General features: G+C 46.1%; 1 long non-coding RNA gene across 1 annotated transcript in view; it reads right to left on the bottom strand.

Moving 5' to 3' along the window:
• Positions 1-3,953: 3,953 nt before the first annotated feature.
• The window catches only part of LOC135898704 (uncharacterized), a 183,162-nt gene continuing 170,962 nt past the window's right edge, over positions 3,954-16,153 (bottom strand). Inside the window, exon 3 of the long non-coding RNA XR_010563398.1 lies at positions 3,954-4,186. This is a non-coding gene — a long non-coding RNA (uncharacterized lncRNA). The remainder of the gene's footprint in view (positions 4,187-16,153) is intronic.

The raw sequence follows: 16,153 nt of genomic DNA, 5'->3' as shown, positions 1-16,153 counted from the left end.
TAGGTTGTCTTGAACAACTTTGGTTCCACCTATTTTCGTATATATGTTCGTAGCCAAATGCGCGCGTTCAGGAGTTGCCAGGCAGGCAGTATGAACATCCTGGCAGGAGCTAAAACTATACAACTATATACTACAACTACAACTATACTACATCTACAACTATACAACTATATAGTATTCATTTTGACAACCCTGAGTTCTTAAGGAGCAATTGTGCAGTTAATTGACATAAGAATTGTAACAGCGCAAACACATGCAACCACAAAGTAACAAGGACGAGACACAAGCGCTGACTGTCAACTAAATTTTTATTTTAGTGCACTTAGTGTAAGCAGAGAAGAATGGTCTTTATTTCGCCGGTATTGGCAGGAGAATACCTCGGCTTCGAATCGAATATGCGATCTCGTGCGCAGTGGCAGAGTGTCATAGCCACTAAGCCACTAATGCCCGTGTCACACGGGCGTCCACGAACTTCTTTTGGATGAGGGAGCGTGAAACTTCCCATAAGGGAGTTCGACCTCAAAGAAGTTGTGGTCGTGTCACACGGCCAACAAGGAGTTTTTAAAAGTAGCTGCCAGAGGCGTATTCAGCGGTTTTTGGTTTTTGTACAAGGATGTAACTTCTAATTATGTCCGTAGCTGTTATAATTAACGATCCTCCCAAAACAGAACATATAGACGCACAAAGTCGATTCTAGACCTTAGGGAGGCCAGGCGCACGCAGAAGAAAAAACGTCGTCGCATGGACAAATTAGACAACGAACGATGGCAATCATTTTGTAACTTGTTGGACCCACAAAAAGCTTTCTCGCGTACGGCGAACTCTACATGGCCTTCGCTCTTCTCCTCAGCAACGCCACCCCTTTAAGGCACTGGCTATCCACCAACGCTGTCGAGAAGCGGATGTTGGGCAAGAGTTTTGTGAGGCAATTGCAGGTGACAGAGAGCTACTAAAGGATCTTCAATAGAACGAAGTTCCCTTCATGCAAGTCGTCGCTTTAGGCTTTTCGTCTCGCCATACCCTCCTCATCTTTCTGCCTCACGGTTCTGCTACACCCTCCTTTCCACTTTCCTCCTCGGGCCTCTTCTCTCTCGCTGCTTTTTTCATCTCCCGCTGCGCAACGCATTCGCTCTCATCTTTCGCAGTGCTCTAGAAGAGTTGATTGTAGGGCTAGTTGGTTTTCCATAATTGTAGTAACTTAGTGCGATAAAGATCATACTGACAAGAAAGGTGGACAAAGGCAAGCACTAATTTACAGAGGACTGCTAAAGATACACAGAACAGGAAGTGCCCAATGTACGAGAAGTTTATTCTAGAAGAGTTGACGGTTGGGCTAGTTGGTTTTGCATAATTGAAGTATAGTAATTTAGCGCAATAAATATCATAGAGACAAGAAAGGTGGACAAGGACAAGCGCTTCATTACAGAGGACTGCTGAGAATACACAGAACAGCAAGTGCCCAATGTACGAGAAGCTTAATCTAGAAGAGTTGATTGTTGGACTAGTTGGTTTTGCATAATTGAAGTATAGTAACATAGTGCAATAAAAATCATAGAGACAAGAAAGGTGGACGAAGAGAAGCGCTACTTTACAGAGGACTGCTGAGAATACACAGAACAGGATGTGCCCAATGTATGAGAAATTTATTCCAGAAGAGTTGATTGTTGGGCTAGTTGGTTTTGCATAATTGAAGTATAGTAACTTAGCGCAATAAAAATCATAGAGAAAAAAAAGGTGGACAAAGACAAGCGCTGCTTTACAGAGGACTGCTGAGAATGCACAGAACAGAAAGTGCCCAATTTACGAGAAATTTATTCTAGAAGAGTTGATTGTTGGGCTAGTTGGTTTTGCACAATTGAAGAAATAACTTAGTGCGGCCAAAGAGCCATAGAGACAGGAAATGTGAACAAAGACAAGCGCTACCTTTCTTGTTTCTGTGATTTTTATCGTGCTAAGTTACTACAATTCGTAGTGCTCGTTCGCTTGGTTACTCCGGGAATGCCTACGCTTGCCGCAGAAACGAGCGCATAAAAGCTGGGCTCAAAAATATTATTCCATAGAACTTGAACATATAATTTCGGCTCATATAGGCATATCCAAAGCACGCCGATCTCCTACTGAAAGAGTAATTTATATAGAGTGGTTTCTTGGATTTATTTTGTTTTCTATTATTTGGCCATTCGCTATGTTCCACGGGGTGTGTGCCTATTCTTGGCCAATTCACCAGGATTGGTATGGGCCAGCCTGACACAAGAGATATTGAAACATTAAATGTAGAGAGAGAGAGAGAGAGAGAGAGAGAGAGAATTTATTAGGAAGGCCGAGAGGTCCGACTGAGCTAGCATGCTATGGCCTGCTGCTCTGTACCGGAGAAAAAGGAAAGGGAACTAAAAAGAGTGATGTAAGATGATGAGGAGGCCAGGAAGAAGGGATGCATATGTGTATACACCGCGCCAAATGTATTTGCAGGCATGTATCGGCCAATGTGACACAAGGGATATGCAGCTGCGTTTTTTTTTCGTTGTTTTTTTAGACAGTGCCGATTTTTTTATAAATAGAAAGCTATGACCATGAGACACCTGCCGTCTTTCCATACGAGGTATACGGGTGAAGCGCAAATACTCTGCCGCTGCTTAAGTTACACTGAAAAGAATAATTAACAAAGAAGTGTTAATTAATCTTTTTATTAATGATTTAGGGGCAGTTCTTTAAATAGCGAATTTGAAAGCAGTCACATTTTAACGCACCCACATTTTTTTTTTAAAGATCTTGAAAAGCGCACCTAATAGTATATATATGTAATCGAATTGCAACGGTAAATACAGGCAATATCGAAACCGAGTGGCGCGAGAGCACAGAAAAGGTGGCCCCGCTGTCAGATCAGACCGAAACGCCCCATGACGACAAGCGCGAGGCCGAGACGTTCAGTTTCACTGAACGTCTCGGCCAGCCGCGGCGGATACTGATACGACACGCTTTGCTTGGTGAGCATGCGCCTCTGTTTGTCGGGTCCAAATTCGCCGCGGCATGCTGTCATTCAAACTTCGTCCCACACTTCTTTACGGGGCGTTGGCATCTCACGCGCAGCGCTACGCGCTCAATCTCGAAATTGCCTGGATTTGGTTTTCAATTTGTATTATGAATATCTCAAATTACTTTAAGATTCTCTGTGTTTCTAAAAAAAAAGCGGGCATAAAATGCGACGCCCTGCCAGTTTCCCATATAACCAACTGCCCTCAAGTTAATAATGGAAAAGCTAATCAACCAATTTTTGTACTTGGACTTTTCAGAATAACTTAAGCAGCAAATTATTTCCGCCTTGCCGTAGAACTCGTACGCGAAGACTACATGTGTCTCACGGCAAGAGCTCCTTTTATAAATATCTGTATTGTCTAAAAAAACTTCCTGTAGAAGTCCTGACCTTTTGGCTGCAGAAGAATAACCGTTCCACAATGTGTCGCGTTGCATAGGAAGAACATGAACACAACTTTAGGCATTGCATTTAGTCCCATCCCCCTGTGCAGAGTAGCCGGCCGCACACTTTATCTGGTTAACCTCTGCTTTTTCCTTTATAGTATCCCTGTGCATCCTCCCACGAGCACTCAGTGCTCCCTCTTTCCCTCTTTCCCTCCTTCTATTCCCCTTCTCCCACCCCCTGTGTAGGGTCGCAAATCTGGCGCTCGTCTGGTTGACCTCTCTGCCTTTCCTGTCCTTGCTCTTTGTCTCTCTTTCTCTCTGCCTTTCACCTCTTCTTTTCCTTCCTTCGCTCTATCTGCATAATATTTTACACCCGTTTATGTACATGCGCGTGAGTACGCTATTCGAGCCGAATGACAGTAAAATAAGCTTTATTTTGAGCGGAGTTTCGGTTCCCTTCTTCACCACCATGCAGCATACTATAAACTAAGTCATCGTAAGTTGGTTCCCTATTGTCGTAAGCACGTGGCGCGCTACTAGGGGGCATGTCCAAACACGTCAGCCACTCGTCAGCTCAGTCTCTAGCACAGTACCTAGCGCCAGAGCAGACCCCTTGAGCCATCTTACTGTGAAGCGCTAGGATAAAATATCTGCATTTCGATCTTCTCCACGACACAGCCGCCGAGGAATGTTATGTGATGACAGTGTGCAGGCATCCAGGACTTGTCGTACGCCTCCCGTGAGGAAGTCTGTCGGGATGATGAAAGGGCTGTAATAAGGAATATGATCATGTGGGTTATGGCACGTCGTCATTTTGCGCTTACGGTTATGGCGAATACATAATCATAAGGAAACGAAAGGACATCTCGCAAATGACCTAGACAATAAGTATGTCTCTTTATTACTACCCAGGAAAACAATAACGGAAGATGAAAGGGTTTACTGAGATGCCGCTGCGTCAATATATGACATCACAGGGTTCATGTCAATAATCGTTGTAGCATGAAGTCGAGAATAGCAGTTTTGAAGCACGTCCTGTTTGCTCCTTGTCGTTGAGAGACCGTTTGCGCAGACCCAAACAAAAAGTTCCATATGGGTCACGTTTATTAGGTGCCACTTTCTACTAGCAATCGTCTATTCGGCCTCTGGAGCTCCATTATAGGAACGGTGCGCTTGTTTACCCAGCTTGAGATGATTTCCTTCACACAGTTGCTTGAAATTCGCCCTTCTTGGTTCGATCGTCTTTACGGCTATTTTTATTCGGTTCTTTTTGACGTTAATTCGTCATTCCCCATTCGTCACATGGCTATGATCAACTTGAGTAAGTTAAAAATATCTCCCATTTGGTAGTTCTTTTGGAACATTATTAGAAGAAAATGACTTTTGAGAATGTCACAAATAGTTGTACCCTCCAAGACATATATGAATGGCTAAAAGTACTGTACATAGAGCTCTCCTTTGTGTATCATACGATCTAACTCGCCAGCGTTTTGTCGTCATCAGAGGACACTTACATACTCGGCAGGGAAAGCGAGTCAAATCATTAGTTTCGTTATTGAATAAAAAAAATGTAAAAGAAATATATTTAGTGACCATGCAGTGGTGACGCCTGCCCCTTTTCACATAAGAGTAGTAATAAAAAAATATACGTGAAAAATAAAATAAAAAGAAACTTCACGTGTTCCAACACCTAGAGCGGAATGAGATGAAGAAAGTAAACTGAATTAACATGGCAAGCTGGGCGAGTTGATGACTGAACATGTTCCTAGGGGTTGCGCGGCCCACCCCTAGGAACATGAAGAAAGTAAACCATGTCCCCATAATGCTGATATAGTCGAAAACAGAGGGCAAAAGACAAGGACAAGTTGCACCACATGCTGCACGTACTGAGTCCGGAAGAAGCACACGAGCTCGCGATGTGGTCCAGGCTAGCAGGTGCCTAGATGAGGACGAAACACAGATGGCATAATAAACGCACAGAGACTTAACAGTCCAAAGCTGGCTGCATCACACAAGAGACAAGGAAAGGGTGCATAGAACGTGAGGGAAGGAGGTCAACCAGAGACTGTTCCAGTTATGCACCCTGCATGGGGGCAGTGTGTAGGGGGAAATAAAGCGAAGGAAAGCTGAAGAGGAGAGCGAGATACTAGCACAAAGTAGCCGCATACAGAGCGGTGGTGAGCGCCGCCCTCAAAATCTATCATGAAGGTGCGTAGACCACTGGATCCTGAGTAACGCGTAGAAAGCCTTCCATACGTAATTTCTTTGGGAGCACTTGCCTAGAACCCTTTTATCTGATAGTGGATGATTGTCCAATTAGTCCAGCACTCCCCACATCACATGCCACTCGGAACTGTAGTGCGGGCAGACACAGAAAATGTGTGTCAGCGTCTCATCACAGCTGCACGTGTCGCACATGAACGGGTCTATTGGACAGTCCAATAGGGAAGTCACATAAGTTTGTAAATGCCACGCCTAGCCAGCAATGGTAGAACATGGTCTGTTCGAGTCATGGTGACCCTGGTGGTAGATATAGCTGCATTTGCGGAGACAACGAATGTAAGCAACATGCGGTGGAAACATTCGATTCCCACAGGGCCAACGTGCATTCACGGGACCGATCGCAGCCCAGCCGGAGAGTCAGTTCACGAAAGTGGAATCCAAACACGTTGACCGATTTCATGAGCAGATCGGATGGCTTCGTTGGCGTAGTCATTCCCACTGACACTGCAGTCCCGGAAGATATTGAAAGATTAGGTCATCTCTCTTGTCACGGCTGTGATGATAGGGCTGTCAAATTTCCGAGGCCAGTTGCCCATCGAGTGAGTGGAGCATTGCATTTTAGCACTTTTGTCACATACGAAGGAACCGGATACGTCGGTTCCCGTATGCAAAACCTATGACCAAAAGAAGATTGCTAAATTCTGTTTGCCTCGCCTACCGAAAGAGCATGTTCGAATCATAATCCGTCCCCGTGGAGGACTGGACATCAAGAAGATGGGCCACTTCAGAGTTGCCCAAGCCCTCACTACCGCTGCTAGACTTACGGAGGCGGATACGGCGGAGGATATTATCTGTCCGAACGTGGTGCAAAACATATTGGTGGCAAGCACGCCATCAAAACGCAACGCCGTGGCCTACGCCGATGTGAAAGCTTTACTCATTGGACAAGCAAGCTACGAAGTTAGTACATATATCGCAGCCCCCGAAAACTCATGCAAGGGAGTTATTCGTGACATTGATCCCACCATCGATCGAGAGGAGCTCAAACGCCTTATCATTCAACCCAAGAACCCAAGCGCCCTCGAGGTGAGACGAATCAAGAACACAAGCACTGTAGTCATCCTGTTTGATGGACTCAAAGTCCCGGACTACGTAAAATGCGGTCCCAGTTTAATCAAATGCTCACTCTATCGCAGACAAACTGACGTTTGCTATGCATGTGGAAAGCTTGGCCATAGAGCTGACGTTTGCCCAGCCCCTGAAAATGCCATCTGCCGCGGCTGTGGTGCGAGCAACCCGGACGATAAGCACGAATGTACACCGAAGTGCACCCTTTGCGGAGGCCCTCATCTCACGGCTGACAGATCCTGCAAGCAAAGGTTCCAAATTCCGTTTGTAGTTAGGCAACGGAGAAGAGAACGGCGCAACCGCGACCAATCCAAACAACCAACTGGGTCGCCAATGCCTCTCAAGCCGGCCCTCAGCAGCTCGCACAGATCCAGGAGCCGATCCCGAGACCCTGACGGCGAGGATAGCGGATACCAGGACCGTGTCCCTTCTAGGGGTCGCTCGACGGAACGCTCGTCTTCCAGAGGCCGCAAGGTCCCCGGGACCCGCTCCCGCTCCAGAGGCCACTCTCGTTCCAGGGGGCCTGCAGTTCAGATTCAGGAGCCTGCTCATCGTGGTACCACATGGGCTGACCGGGTCAAGGAATCACCGAAAAAGGTAACGGGGGGTCAATCGCCAGAGCAGGACAGGATTGCACAATTAGAAAGAGAAAACGCTTCGTTAAAATACGCTATGGAGCAGCTCAAAGCAGAAATTGCAGAGCTAAAGAAAGCCAGCAAGCGAGAGTCAGTTCAACCCAGTCAGGCCCCTGCAGTAGAAACGCCCATGGAGATCCCCGTAGCGGAACCGACTGCCAGCAAGCAAGCCAGCAAGCGAGAGTCAGTTCAACCCAGTCAGGCCTCTGCTGTAGAAACGCCCATGGAGATCCCCGTAGCGGAACCGACTGCCAATGGTTTACCCAAAAAGAGGGCGCTGGCAGTTCATGCCTCAGACAAGAGCGCCAGCGTTCGAAAATTGGAAAAAACGATAGGTAAAATTGATGAATCCCTCGAAAAAGTCCAAATTGCTATTGACAAACTTGCGGAGGCGGTCAAAGCACTAGGAATCAGATGCGATAATCTGGAACACCACGTTTCTACAATGGCTTCAGTTACACCGTTGGAAAAAGTGAATGACACCGACACTGAAAGGTCGGCAGCGGCTGCGCTCCGCAGCATTTTCTAATACTAGCTATCTACTACGTCCCACCATGGCGGCACATCACAAAGTAATTAACATCTGGCAGTGGAACTGTAGGGGATTCCATCGCAAAAGGAACGTCCTCCAACAGTTCATTCGGACCCACTCGGAAAAGCCACATGTAATATTATTACAAGAAACGCTCACGGATAAGGTCACCCTTCCAGGCTATAAATCGCATACCCAATATGCTGATGGGAAGAGGGGAATAAGCACATTAGTCTCGAACAAATGTGCGTTCATAGCCCACGATCTGAATCTGCAATCCAATAAGGTTGAACACTCGCTTGTTGAAATAATCCCCAGCGGACCATTCAAGACAAGTATCTTTATACTTAACATATACAGTACTCCCAAAGACCTCAGGCAAAGATTCGCGGCAATTATTAACAGGGCTACAAGCAAGGCCAAGACATTTCCACTCCTGGTGGCCGGAGACTTCAACGCTCCGCATCCAGCATGGGGGTACCAACAAGCTAACCGCAAGGGCGTTGACCTATGGCAAACTACAGTCAATAATCACCTCACGCTTATAACAGATCCGGCTTTTCCGACCAGGATTGGCAACTCCTGCTCTAGGGATACCACACCCGATCTCTTTTTCATACGGAATGTGGAATCGGCATCTTGGTCCAACCTCCAAGTTGACCTTGGCAGTGATCACAACATCCTGGCCACCTGCGTCAACGTGAAAAGCGGGGACCTCAAAGAGTTCATTATTACAGATTGGGATTACTTTCGCAAGATTCGGGAAGAGCGAGCACAAACGAATGACTCAGCACTTAGCCTCGAGCAGTGGGCTGAACAGTTAAAGGAGGACATCAGCGCGGCGACAAAGAAAATCCAGACTGAACTGGAGGTGGACAGGATGGACAGCCGCCTCGCTCATCTTCTAGAAGCGAAGACGTCACTTTTGAAACGATGGAAAGGGCAGAAACTCAACCGAAGGCTCCGAAAAAAGATCGCGGAGCTCAACAGAACTATAGAAGATCACTGCCAAACCTTGAGCAGACAACAGTGGGATGAGGTCTGCAATTCTGTGGATGGCCAGATGAGAGTTGGAGCTAAATGGAACCTACTCAAGCATCTGCTGGATGATACCAATACCAAGTCAAACCAAAGACAAGTGATAGCGAAGGTTCTACACCAGGCATCACAATCAGAGACATTGCAGACCGTACTCGACAGATTAGCTCGCAAGTATTTGCCACTGGGCAACTCGAGTGACGAAGACTATCCCCCCTACAAAGGCTCATCTTGCCCCGAGCTAGATAACCCCTTCAAGACATGCGAGGTAAGGGAAGCTCTCCAGCATCTAAATGGCAGGTCTGCCCCTGGTCCTGATGGCATCCCCAACCGCGCCCTCCGAAACCTGGACGACTGCTCTATAGAATGGTTGACAGAGGAGATTAATGGAATATGGGAACGAGGGGTTGTCCCGGAGTCCTGGAAAATGGCCTCGGTCATCCTCATTCCAAAGCCTGGAAGACCCCCGAGTCTCTTAAACCTCAGACCCATTTCCCTCACGTCCTGCGTGGGGAAAGTAGCGGAACATGTCATACACAATCGAATTTCTAAGCACATCGAGAAACAAGGATTGTTTCCGTACAACATGATCGGCTTTCGTCCGGCCCTGTCAACGCAAGACGTCATGAAACTCATCAAATGTCAAATCATTGACAACACCACAAGAGATATAAGAGGCATCCTAGGCTTAGACCTAGAGAAAGCCTTTGATAATGTATCCCATGCTCACATTCTGAACTCCATCTCAGAGCTCAATTTGGGAGACGCCTTCCACAGATACATCAGCTCGTTCCTACGGGATCGCAAGGCCACGCTCAAAATCGGTGACCTCAAGTCCGACAATTTCAGTTTGGGCCCCAGAGGCACGCCACAAGGTGCGGTAGTCTCACCACTGCTTTTTAACATCGCCATGACGAAATTATCGCAAAGACTCTCCAACATAGAAGGGATCAATCATACGCTCTACGCTGATGACATCACAATCTGGTGCACCGGAGGAAGCGAGGGAGCTGTTGAATTAGGCTTACAGGAGGCTGTAGATCAAACAGAGATGTACCTGGAAAATACGGGGCTTAGATGCTCCCCGAGCAAGTCTGAGCTCCTCCTCTACAGGCCAGTCAGGAGAGGCCCCAAACCTAGAGGATGGAAACCGTTGTCTGAAATAAACATCAAACTCCACACTAAAAGCGGCTGTACCATCCCCAGAGTAGACACCATTCGGGTCCTTGGCATGTTCATCGAATCGAATGGCAGTAATAATACTACGCTCAACAAGCTGACAGCCAAGACTGAGAACATGATGAGACTCATCAACAGAGTCTCGAATAGGCGTGGAGGCTTAAAGGAAGACAACCTCCTCCGGTTGTTCCACGCCTTCCTCATGAGTCATATTGTTTATGTGGCCGCCATGCACAACTGGTATAACTCCGAGAAAAAACGATTAAACACTCTCATCAGAAAAAGTATAAAAAAAGTACTAGGCATTCCGTTACGGGCGAGCACGGACCTCCTTATGCAACTAGGAGTGCACAACACCTTGGACGAGATAATCGAGGCCCAGGAGTCAGCCCAACTGGCCCGTCTATCCTGTACCCCGGCTGGAAAGAAGATCCTGGCAGTTCTAGGGATCAACCCTATCCTCATGGAAGAGCGGAAATATGAAATATCAGACAATCAAAGGAACAACATACGAGTTGCACCGTTTCCCCGTAATGTTCATCCTCGACACAACGTAGGCAGACGCAGGGCAAGAGCCCTCGCCCTCCTCAAGCGTACCAAAGACGATCCTTACTCGGCATGTTTTGTCGACGCAGCCCAATATGGACAGTCGTCTAACTTCGCCATTGCCCTCGTTGATCACAACGGACAGATAGTGAATGCGGCTTCCCTGAAGTGCTCAACACCAACCAGAGCGGAGCAGGTCGCAGTTGCTATAGCACTCCTAGACAACAGCAGATCACAAATCTTCACTGATTCGAGATCGGCGGTCAGGGCTTTCGCTTCAGGATCCATCGCTGAGGAGGCTCACAAGATTCTCAAGAACAAGATAATCTCTCCGCACACCATCACGTGGTTTCCGGCTCACCTCGACCCCCAGCTTGACTCGTTTCCCAATCTTAATGACATTGCCCACTCCCAAGCGCGCGCACTAACCCACCGCGCGGGAGCAAGATTGAGCTCAGACTCTGGGGTTCTCGAGTTTCGGGACACTCTCACTACTTTCAGCGAAATTACTATGCACTATCACCTGGGTAGGAGGACTTATCCTCCCCCTCACTGCAAACTGGCTAGACCTCTGGCGTCCACTTTACGCATGCTTCAGACGCAGTGCTATCCGAACCTGGCCCTTTTTCACATGATCACTCCAGAGGCTTTCAGCTCTACTTGCCCCGACTGTGGGGCTGTTAGCAATCTCGAACACATGCTCTGGCGATGCCCCTCGTTACAGGGACCCAATCGCATCACAGAACAAGAGTGGAGCTCTGCCATCCGGAGCTCGGAATATGCACATCAAACTTGGGCTGTCCAGAGAGCCCACGATGCGGCGGTTAGGCTCGGCCTACCAGTCCCCACGTGGGAGCGGCCCGCAGCTCTGCCCTAGGGCAAAGCGTCTCAGGACCTTGCTATTAAAGTTCTTTGTCTGTCTGTCTGTCTGTTTGCTTATGTCTGAAACTAACTGGGTTGACGCTCTTAAATCAGGGAATACACCTGCGGCGTATAATATATTCATAGATAAAACAATGGAAGCATTTAACAACGCCTTTCCATTTGCACAAGTAAAATAATGCATGAAAGCCAGAAAGGAGTGGATCTCCGGTGACCTTGTGAAGCGCATTAAAGAAAATATGTGTTATTCGCACGATTTCTTGATACACGCAATCAAGAACATTTAAGGACTTTAAAAAGTTTCGGAATTAATTAAACCAGGATTTAAAGAAGGCAAAATGACTTTTATATCGTCTTAAGTTTTCATCAATGCAAAACACTAGATCTCTGTGGCAAGGCATAAATAAGCTCATTGGTAAGAAGCAACATACTCTTCCTTCGGAAATGCAAATCTGTAGAGTTTTATATATCGGTGTCTCACTCGCTGATAAACTCAATGACCATTTTTCAAATGTAGGAACTTCCACGTCTAATCTTCCCTGAGCTGTAAAATCAGTCGTCTCATTTTGGTCCCAGCATGTGTAAATTTAATATTTTATCCCCGACATCTGAAGATGAAATTCTCCTTCATCATAAACTCAATTCGCAATACATGCTCTCCCGGCCCAGACGGCATTACTGCACTTGCAATAAAAGCTGTTGCTACGTTTATTAGCATTCCTATTGTACTTATTTGTAATCTAATGCTTCATACAGGAGGGTTCCCGGATAAAATGAAATCCGCCCGTGCTACAGTAATCTTCAAAGGAGGCAATAAAAATGATCCCAATAACAGCCGTCCTATTTCCATGCTACCTTTGCTTTCTAAGGTTGCTGAGCGAGTTATCTTCACGAAAGTATACAAATTCCTGCATCTCAACAATATGATTTGCAATGAGCAATATAGATTTCAGCTCCAAAAATCCACGCATGCAGGACAGCTCGAAATAAGAAATAATCTGATTAATGATATTGAACATAAGCATTTCACTGTTGTTGTATACCTTCACTTTTCTAACGCCGCCTATTCAATTAGGCACGACTTTCTACTTAATAATTTATACAGATATAGTATTGATGGAACGCCTGACAGGTTACTGCAAAGCTACTTGTTGAACCGCACTCAGTACACGGGACTACACGATGATGTATCCGATACTGAAATAATAAAATTCGGCGTTCCTCAAGGGTCTATAGTAGGGCCCCTTCTTTTTACACTACATATCAACGACATAGTAAGCCTTTCATCTTATTCTAACATTGTTTCATACGCAGATGACACGACCGTTTTTTTTTTCGGGTTTTGATCATCGCGAACTCGAGCGTAGTTCCAACTCCTGGCTACATGAGCTTATGCTGTGGCTTGCGGTGAAGAATCGAAATTGTATCTTAAGAAAACAAAACTGATGATTTTCTGTCCTAAAAATAAGCCTATAGATTATCCCATCCAGCGTAACAATGGGCCCTATAACGTAAAACTATTCCAATATGTTTCAATTCCAATCTCCTGACGTCAAATTTGCGTAACCACCGACGCAAGCACCGGGCGGTCACCCGCAGGGTTGTCTGAACAGACCAATCAAACGCTCTCCTCGTTCATAGGAGGTCACTTTTGCTTGCTTGAAAAACGAATAACGTTGCCTACACTGAGCGGCTTGTCGTATCTAATTGGCTGACAAGAGGCGAGGGGAGTGCTCAAGTGGAGAGGGATTCGCTGGGGCAGAGCCAGTGCACTGAAAATCGATAACCGCATGAAGAGGGTGGTGCCGGCATCTGTGATTGGTCGGCTTTCCCCGACCTAGCTTGTGGTGGCTGGTCGAAAATCACGGCGGCATGCAACGGAAGCTTAAGAATGACGCTAAAACTGACCCTCAGCAAAAAAGAGTTGGCAGAATGAGGTGGTAAACGTGCCGAAACGGCTCGAAAACGTTACACGGCCATGCAAGAAGCATTATTATACGCAAATACACCCATGCTCTCCGGCAGGTGCGAGTAGCCAGCGTCTCAGCGATCGGCGGCAGCCATATTTTATTCCTTTCGGAACGGGGCAGCCTACGGCTTTCCGAAGAAAATTCAGTTTTCTTCGGCATATTAATGCATCTTTATCGCGTACACGTCACTTTGAGGCGGTAAGTTTTTGCGGTTTTGTGACGTCGCGTGACAAGCAGGTGAAGTGGGTGCAGCCCGAAAAAACTTTTTACCAATAGCCGAGGGCTCATGGCGAAAAGGGGTCAAATCAGAAATAACTGTTTTTCTTTTTTCTGTCAAATCATGCATAATCCGTGTGTACACATCAAATCAGATGGGGAAGTATCGCGGTTTTCATGACGTCGCGTGACAGACAGATGAAGTTGGGTGGTCGAAAAAAGTTTTTGACCAATCGTGGAAGGCTGTGGCAGAATCAGAATAGAAAAGTTTGGAATAGTTTTACGTTATAGCGCCCAATATCCTGATTGAATCCATAAATTCATGCAAATTCTTAAGCGTATTTTTCCTAGTGGCCTAAGTTTGGGTGACCGTGTAAATCACGTCCATTTACACGTAGCTCGATCTATTGGTGTAATCCATGGCATCAGGTATCTGTTGCGCATGCAGATTAAAAAGCAGTTGTGTTTTGCTCTAATCCATTCACAACTGTAATACCCCAATTTAATTTGGGGTACATGCAACAAAACCGTTTAAGACAGATTATTTTCATTACAAAAAAGCACTTTGCGCGCTTGTTCTCCAAATTCTCCCATGGGTGGCCAATTATTTCAGGCCTTTCAGGTTCTTCCATCTCCACAGTGCCATAAGTATTTTGTTTCTGTTCATATTTATAATAAAATTAAGAAAGACGACACATCTTTTCGAAATGCATACCTCAACAGAAATATAAGCTATAGTGTACGAGTTACCTCTATCTTCTCTACTCGCGCCCTGACAAACTACGGCGCCCAACAAATAGATAACCGAATTGTTACAGTAAGCAATGTGTATACTTCAATAATTGATGACACTGTAACCTGTAAAACTATTTTTCAATTAAAAAACAAAATGAAGATGCTATTTTCGCTTAATACTAAAGCCCCAAATACTTGTGATATGTATTGATTGTAGTGTTAGCCTTATTTTCAATTACCTTTGTATGGTGAATTGTAGCGTTCCTGCTGCATTTTCTTTCTTTTATAATGCCATGTGTCTTGAACAATTTACGACCGTGCCAGAACTAAACTGCAGAATTCTTGTTTTGTTTTGTTTAATGAACATGTTCACCCTTCTGCCATTCATGTGTGGCCCGGAGTGAGGCCGTGTCAGAAAGTATGCTGCTAGCTTCTTACTTTTGCCTCACTCCATGGGCATGTTCTGTACAGACAGGTTCATGTCAGAATAACTGATTTGATTTGATTTGATTTGTACAGTAGTGCATACGAGTGTCGAAATATCACTTGTTCGTCGAATACAGTACCTATGGAAGGCATGGAAAGTAGCAGAGGTCTGTGTGCCAAAATGTCTAACGCGGAAGTCATGAAACATTGCGTGTATCTTCTCACCCAGACAGTTCCTTATCAGTGAAAGAAGTGGGTGTAGCAAGTATGAGTAGCAAGTCTGACGAGTTGCCGGCATGTCTCCAGGCTGCAAAGGGCAGCAAAATGCGACTTTCGTGCTTCTGCTATAGTGACCTAACTGGGTTTGACGCGTTCGTTTGTTTGTCGCGTTGTGAAGCTCGTCAGCAGCTCAAAGTCGTGTTTACGTGAGGTCTCAGAGGTGGCTTTTATTCCAGCATCACCACACCTTTCGAGAAGCCTTTACAGAAACTGTTCTCCTTTGACATTTGTTTTGCACGTCAGGTAAAACACATTAATATGGTTCAGAATTCAGGGGCGTAGCCGGGGGGAAGGGGGGGGGGGGGGTGGTTAGGGCTTATAGGGCTTCAGTCTCCCCCCGAAATATTTTCGTGCTGTCGTGCACCACCGACCAAAATAACCCCAGCGCCGGACATCATTCTGGATATTGTCTAGAATGTCCTTTTCACGCTTGAAAAGACATTTCAGCGCGAACAATACAAACTGCGGCTGGATTTCGGGGCAACGCCCATACACCGGCAGTCACATAACGCAAGGAACCCCATCCGAGCACAAAGTTTCAAGGGCGTTTTGATGGCGAGCGGGCTCGTCGCGGCATCTCGCGGAGGCCGCAGAATTTACGGAGCGCATGGATTTCAATTCTGAAACTTTATATGTATAACGTTCTCATAAACTTTTGACGCGAAAGGCACATTGACTTTTCCAAAGTCGTGCTTTACATTTTCAATGCCAGAACTCTGTGGGTTTCATGTTGTTATAAACATTTGACGCCATAAGTGCATTCACTTTTCTAAACTCGTACATTGGACCATACAACGAGACAAGCCAAATCAACACACTATCACACAAGTTGCCAAAGCATGCAGCGAGGTCCGATGAGACGAAGCGTTGTGGTGGTTCATTCTTGCCGTCATGTCACAGAATGTAATATCAACATTTTTTTTTCACCTGCGCCAAAGCATCCGTGT

This window comes from Dermacentor albipictus, chromosome 3 (assembly GCF_038994185.2).
Source record: "Dermacentor albipictus isolate Rhodes 1998 colony chromosome 3, USDA_Dalb.pri_finalv2, whole genome shotgun sequence".
Taxonomy (NCBI): domain Eukaryota; kingdom Metazoa; phylum Arthropoda; class Arachnida; order Ixodida; family Ixodidae; genus Dermacentor; species Dermacentor albipictus.
This window is presented reverse-complemented; position numbering and strand designations above follow the sequence as displayed.